This window comes from Gossypium raimondii, chromosome 8, assembly GCF_025698545.1.
Source record: "Gossypium raimondii isolate GPD5lz chromosome 8, ASM2569854v1, whole genome shotgun sequence".
In the NCBI taxonomy this organism is placed as follows: Eukaryota; Viridiplantae; Streptophyta; class Magnoliopsida; order Malvales; family Malvaceae; genus Gossypium; species Gossypium raimondii.
The window spans coordinates 47,395,970-47,403,080 of NC_068572.1; positions in this window are offsets into that span (position 1 = coordinate 47,395,970).

Below are 7,111 nucleotides of genomic sequence, written 5' to 3' on the forward strand. Positions count from 1 at the left end.
CCAATTTCATCATAAATGAAGTATTTTGGTCTCGTAACGACCTTATACCAAGCCCACCATGCGCTTTAGGTTAGCAAACCAAATCCCAGCCAGTCAAGGTGATTTTTTTAGAACTAGTAGAAGATCTCCATATGAATTGTCTGACGATGCTTTCAATTTCGTCACACAAGCCCTTTGGAATCATCATCAATTGCATAAAGTGACTTCGTATTTAGAGCAAAATTAACTGCACCAAAGTAATTCTGCCAGCCAAAGAGAGTTGATTAGCATCCCAACTACAAAGTTTGCTACGCACTTTTCCCACCATAAAGCGCAAATTATTATTAGTCACCTTGTAGTGAAAAAGTGGAATTCCTAAATACGTATCGAGATTTCGAACCGTACAAAACCCAATCGGTCCACTTATATGCCTTTTGAGCTCTTCCTTCACCTCTTTAGAAAAGAAGATACTCGACTTTTTCATGTTAACCCTATGACTCGAGTACACACAAAATGTATCCAACACTTCTTTGATAACTTTCATCTGACTCTCCTCAGCCTGACCAAAGAGGATGAAATCATCTACAAAAAATAGATGGAAAAGCGGTGGACTAGTTCTAGACAACCGAATAGGAATCCACCTACCATTCACTATCTTAGCTTGAATACCATGGCTCGACCACTCCATACACAATAGAAAAAGATACGGTGATAATGTGCATCCTTGACAAATATCTTTAACTGGCTTGAACTTCAGAGTTGAAACGTCGTTCCAAAGAATCCTAAACTTTTTTTTGGTCAAAACTGGTACCTAAATTATTAAATTGTTACCCATTTTACCGAAACTGTTAGTCTTGTTAGAAAAAAATCAATTAACCACAACTTGCCACATAGACGACTATTTATTTTTTTCAAAATATTATTAAAATTAATAAATGCATTTAAAAATAGTTAAAAAAATTAAAACATATTAACTTAAATTTAAATGATAAGTAAACTTTTACTTCTTGAAAATATCTCTAAAAAAAAATTATGAACTCTATTTCGTTAAAAATAATTTGACGAACCCTATTTCATTCAAAAAAAATTAGTAACTCTCTTTAAGTCAAAAAAAAATTTCAACAACTCTCTTTGCGTCAAAAAAATTCACTAACCCTTTCAATAACCTTCTTAGAACCTCCAATCCCTTGTAGAATTGATAGGAGCGTAAGTTTGAAGAACCATTTTTTTATTGAAACCTTGTTTGAATGAAGAACTTTTTTCTTCTTGGAACCCTTGTTTGTCATTTTAATTGTTAAAATATTTCTAAGTCCATAATTATTTGATTTTCATTTTAGGCAAACCATAAACCCTAATTAGTTTGGCAAACCGAATGAGTTGTAAAAAGGTATGGTTTAGGCTTAAACTAACTCTATTTGTTAAGTGTTTTTTTATAGTTAATGTATATTCTAATTTATGTAATTTTTTAGCAAGTAGTGGGGTTATCCAAATTTTAGTTAAAATGTTGTACTAGGTGCAAAAAAAAAAACATTCATCTTAATTATTCATTGTTAAACCATTAATCTATTTTTGTTATTATTATTTTTTCGCATCTTGATTCAATCAATATATAAAACAGTTACTTAACAATGGAGTTTATTTGTTTTAATTATTAATTAATGTAAATAATAGCTCACCTACTCTGATTTCGTCCAACAATGGAATGGATCCCTTCAAATAGTGGCTACTCAATTCTCCCAATGCGGTGTCACTCAACATGCAGTACGATTAACATAACAATGAGCTCCTGTGTTTAGTTTATTGTATAATCTAATACATGTAAATCTTTGGCAAGTAGTGGGTTCTTGAAATTTTACATTGAAAAAGTGGAACAAACCTTTTAAGAGACAAAAGGCCAAAAAATGTATCATTTGCCACTATAAATTTTATATGAATTATGGATTGGTATTTACCACGATGGTAGTATCAACTGGCCCTTCGGGGTGATACCGTGACAACAGTATATGGTGTAAGACAATCAATGAAAGACGCTATTAAAGTCTGATATGAGGTACGTAACATAAGACCATTGATGAAAGATGCCATGGAACCATGGTACATGGTAAAGGTATATGGTGTGATACCATGGATAAAACATGCCATGGCGATAAGGTATAAGGTATAAGGTATACGGTGTAAAATCATAGATAAAAAACACTATTGCAGCTAAGTATGATGAGTAAGACCATGGATGAAAGACGTCATGGAATCATAAGGTAATACGTCGAAACGACAAAGCAATATAAGACCTTTAAGAAAAGACTCAATGACATCTATAGAGAAAGTTCATTAGGATAGTAAACACAGGATAGAGAAATTCTGTTGAGACAACAAACATAGAATAGAGAAGGTCTTTCGGGACAGTAAACACAGGTAAGTCTGCTTGGATAGTAAACACGAGTAAGTCCGTTGGGGCAGTAAACACGGGTAAGTCTGTTAAGACAAAGGAAATGGGATGAGAAGGGCCAAAGACTATAGCTCGACTATGGCAGCCAACAAAGTCTATCGAGACATAAATACCGATAGTTTGTAGGGACATTAAGAGCAAGATATGTTACTAGTATGCCAAGTAAGAGAAACAACGCAGGTGGAGGAAATGTAAAGAAAAACCTAAGTTTGACTAGTAGATCTAAAGGAATCCGCCAAAGATGATGATAATGGTAAGGATAGATGTGAAAACAAACATGGCATGGGCGAAGATCTAGTAGGAAATAGGGAAAGATAGGTTGTGCAGGAGCTGACTTAAGTATGGGAAAATAAGAGGAGAAAAAATGTCTATCAAGGTTATTCATCTTTAAGGAAAGTATAATGTGGGTATATCGTCGCAATAGTAATCCCTAGGGAGGAACAAGCAAATGGGATGGCAAGCTCATATAGTCCCAGGGGCAATAAACTAATATTTCAGTAAGTCAGACTACCATTCACTTATGGGGCAAAAGAGTATTCAAGTAAGGGCTGGTGTGAAGGGCGAATTACTGGAAGTAATCCCTATTTTACAAACAGTAAGGTGGAATAAGGACGGGTTTGCTAGAGAGTCGATTCATGCTGAAGGTTAGCACAATATGAAAATGTCGAGGGGTCCTTCGAGACTAAGATTTGGGTAGAAAAAGTCTAGTAAGAACTAGTACAATCAAGTCTGCTGGGAAAGTATGCTTTAAGAATCCTTGGTGGATAGTTGAAAAGCTACCATAATGGTTCATGATAGGAATCCAACGAACAACCAAGTCAGTTTAAGGGTAACAAATACTCTGAGCGAATGGAATGTGAAATGAATGAAGGGTAAGAAGAAATGATAAGAATCGTTGGTTTAGCGAAGTAGTTTGGATATGGTCGGTAGAGAGTCTGACGAAAAAAATGTTTTATAGTGAGCCGGATATCTCGAAGGATCTAGTGGAGTCTGCCATCTTAATAAAGAACACTCGCCTTGAACGGGAATGGAGTATTTATATTTAATTTATTTTATGTTGTTTACCCTTTTATGATAATGTTATTTATGGTAAGTATAGGAACTCACATAGTTTATTCGAACTTACAGAATTGACTGATGTTTGCAAGACTTGTGAAGATGATCGAAGACTACAAGGAAGGACTAAGCCACAGGGACTAGAGATCAAGGATTGCTGATAGATCAAGTCATGCACTTAGGAAGGGGTATCATTTGAGGCTTCGCCTCAAGATCAATGACTACGAAGCCAAATAGCATACCTAAAATATGGATTTTAAGACAGATAGTCCTCAGCTAAATGTTTAGAGTTTCTTTGTACACAAATGTTGATGGACCCAACAGTTAATGACTTAAGGGCTTAGATGTACGAACTGTTATTTTAAATTTCATCATTAGATTTGTTTTATTAATAGCCTGCTTATTTGTAGTTAAATTAACAATTATTGAGTATAGGTCCATTTGTGACGTTCCATACCCGAATTCGGCAGTTAGGTCGGGCGTGAGGTGTTACAAAAACCCACTGTTTAAACTTACCCTACATCTCAAAAGCTTAAACTTTCATAAACATGCAGAACCCCTAAAAATGGTTCTGAAGGTCCATAACCATATGTGCTTATCTTACGTACATAGAAAGGTTAAGAACCTTACCATCTTACCGGTTTTCTTGCTTTTCCAGCTCCATCCCTCATGAAGTCGACTCTATGAAGAATCTTCCATGGTTATTCCTTCTTCGAGCTACCGAAAAAGTTGAAGAACAAGAGATATAGAAACAAGATTGGGAAGAAAATCATCCCTGAGAGCCATCTCCCAGCTATTTTTTAGCCTTTCTCACGCTGTCACCCACCTTATGGGAACCGTTAATTGCTAATTATAATGTCTCCTACTAAGGAATCGACTGGTTCTATTCTAACTAAACCAAGGTTGGATTTTAGCCATATTTAATTTAATTTCTAGTTTTCTCGTTTCTTTCAATATTGTAACACCCCTAACCCTTATCCGTTGCCAGAATAGGGTTACGAAACATTACTAGACCTTACAGAATAAATACAAACATTTTATAACATTTAATAAACATATCAGAAACCAATCATAAAATACCTATATTGTCTCTTGTATAAGCCATCGAGGCCCAATATACGTCTTAGAAGTGAATCAGGACTAATCCGGATACTCATGGAATTTTTTGCAAAATCTCAAAATTTTTCTTAAGTGTAGGGGACACGCGCCCGTATGGCCAGCCATGTGGCTCACATAGCCAGGAGACACGCCCGTGTCTTAGGCCGTGTGGGCATGCGATGTGAGGCACACGGCCATGTCACAGCCCGTGTCCATACCCGTGTAACTTTCTGACTTGGGTTACACGGCCAAGCCACACGCCCTGTGCTAGGCTCTGTGTAAGGTGCAGGCATCACACGGCCAAGCCAAGCCAGTCAAGGTAATTTTTTTAGAACCAGTAAAAGATCTCCATATGAATTGTCTGACGATGCTTTTAATTTCGTCACACGAGTCCTTTGGAATCATCATTTATTGCATAAAGTGACTAGGTATTTAGAGCAAAATTGACTGCGCCAAAGTAATTCTTCCAGCTAATGAGAGTTGATTAGCATCCCAACTATAAAGTTTGCTACGCACATTTCTCATCACAAAGAGCAAAGTATTATTAGTCACCTTGTCGTGAGAAAGTGGAATTCCTAAATACATACCGAGATTTTGAACCGTACGAAACCCAATCGGTCCAGTTATATGGCTTTTGAGATCTTCCTCCACCTCTTTAGAAAAGAAGATACTCGACTTTTGCATGTTAACCCTATGACTCGAGTACACACAATATGTATCCAACACTTCTTTGATAACTTTCGTCTGGCTCTCTTCAGCCTGACCAAAGAGGATGAAATCATCTACAAAAAAGAGATGGAAAAGAGGCAGACTAGTTCTAGACAACCGAATAGAAATCCACCTACCATTCACTATCTCAGCTTGAATACCATGCCTCGACCACTCCATACACAATAGAAAAAGATACGGTGATAATGTGCATCCTTGACGAATATCTTTAACTGGCTTGAACTTCTAAGTTGAAACGTCGATCCAAAGAATCCTAAAAAAATTTTTGGTCAAAATTGGTACCTAAATTATTAAATTGTTACCCATTTTACCCAAACTGTTAGTCCCATTAGAAAAAAACCAGCCAATCACAACTTGCCACATAAACGACTATTTATTTTTTTCAAAATATTAGTAAAATTCATAAATACATTTAAAAATAGTTGAAAAATTAAAACATATTATCTAAAATTTAAACGATAAGTAACATTTTACTTCTTTAAAATATCCCTAAAAAAATTCATTAACTATATTTCGTTAAAAAAATTTGACGATAAGTAAAATTTTACTTTTTGAAAATATCTCTATTTCATTCAAAAAAAATTTAGAAACTCTCTTTCAGTCAATAAAAACTTCAACAACTCTCTTTGCTTCAAAAAAATTCACCAACCCTTTTAATATTCTTCTTAGAACCTCCAATCCCTTGTAGAATTGATAGGAGGGTAAGTTTGAAGAACCATTTTTTATTGAAACCTTGTTTGAATGAAGAATGTTTTTCTTTTTGGAACCCTTGTTTGTCATTTTCATTGTTAAAACATTTCTAAGTTCATAGTTATTTGATTTTCATTTTAGGCAAACCATAAACCCTAATTGGTTTGGCAAACCGAATGAGTTGTAAAAAGGTATGGTTTAGGCTTAAGCTAACTCTATTTGTTAAGTGTTTTTTATAGTTAAAGTATATTCTAATATATGTACTTTTTTAGCAGGTAGTGGGGTTCTTCAAATTTTCAGTTAAAAAGTTGTACTATTGCAAAAAAGTTTTCAGTTAATGGAATAAATACAAACATTTTATATCATTTAATAAACATATTAGAAACCAATCATAAAATACCCATATTGTCCCTTGTATGAGCCCTCGAAAAATCTCAAAAATTTTCTTAAGTGCAGAGGACACACACTCGTGTGGCCGACCGTGTGGCTCACACAGCCAGGAGACACGTCCGAGTCTTAGGCTGTGTGGGCATACGATGTGAGGCACACGGCCATGTCACAGCCCATGTCCATACCCGTGTAACTCTCTGACTTGGGTCACACGGCCAAGCCACATGCCCTTGTGCTAGGCCGTGTTTAAAATTCTAAAATTCTGTTTCGAAATATTAAGATGCAAGGGACACATAGCCAGACCTCACGCGCATGTGCTAGGTCGTGTGTCACACAAGGCTTGACACACGGCTAAGACACACGTTCACGTCTCTGCCCATGTGGACGAAAATAGGCCCTTTTAAGGCCACTTTTCTCACCCAATCTCTATATTAACCTATGCACAACCATTTCCACACTCACAAATCACAACAAAACCTTCAATTCAAGCCAATATCAAGTTTTTATAACTAACATATCATCACATATATTCAAATGTCTTAACTTACCAAATTAACTACTTACACCAATGTGTATATTTTACTAAATTCAATAGTTCAAACCATGTCTCAATATTCCTATTAATTAACCATCATCTAATCATTTCAAGCATACTTCATGCATGATTAGTCCATACTCATATAAGTTGATTTGAAATATTAACAAAGTATAACTCTTAATATT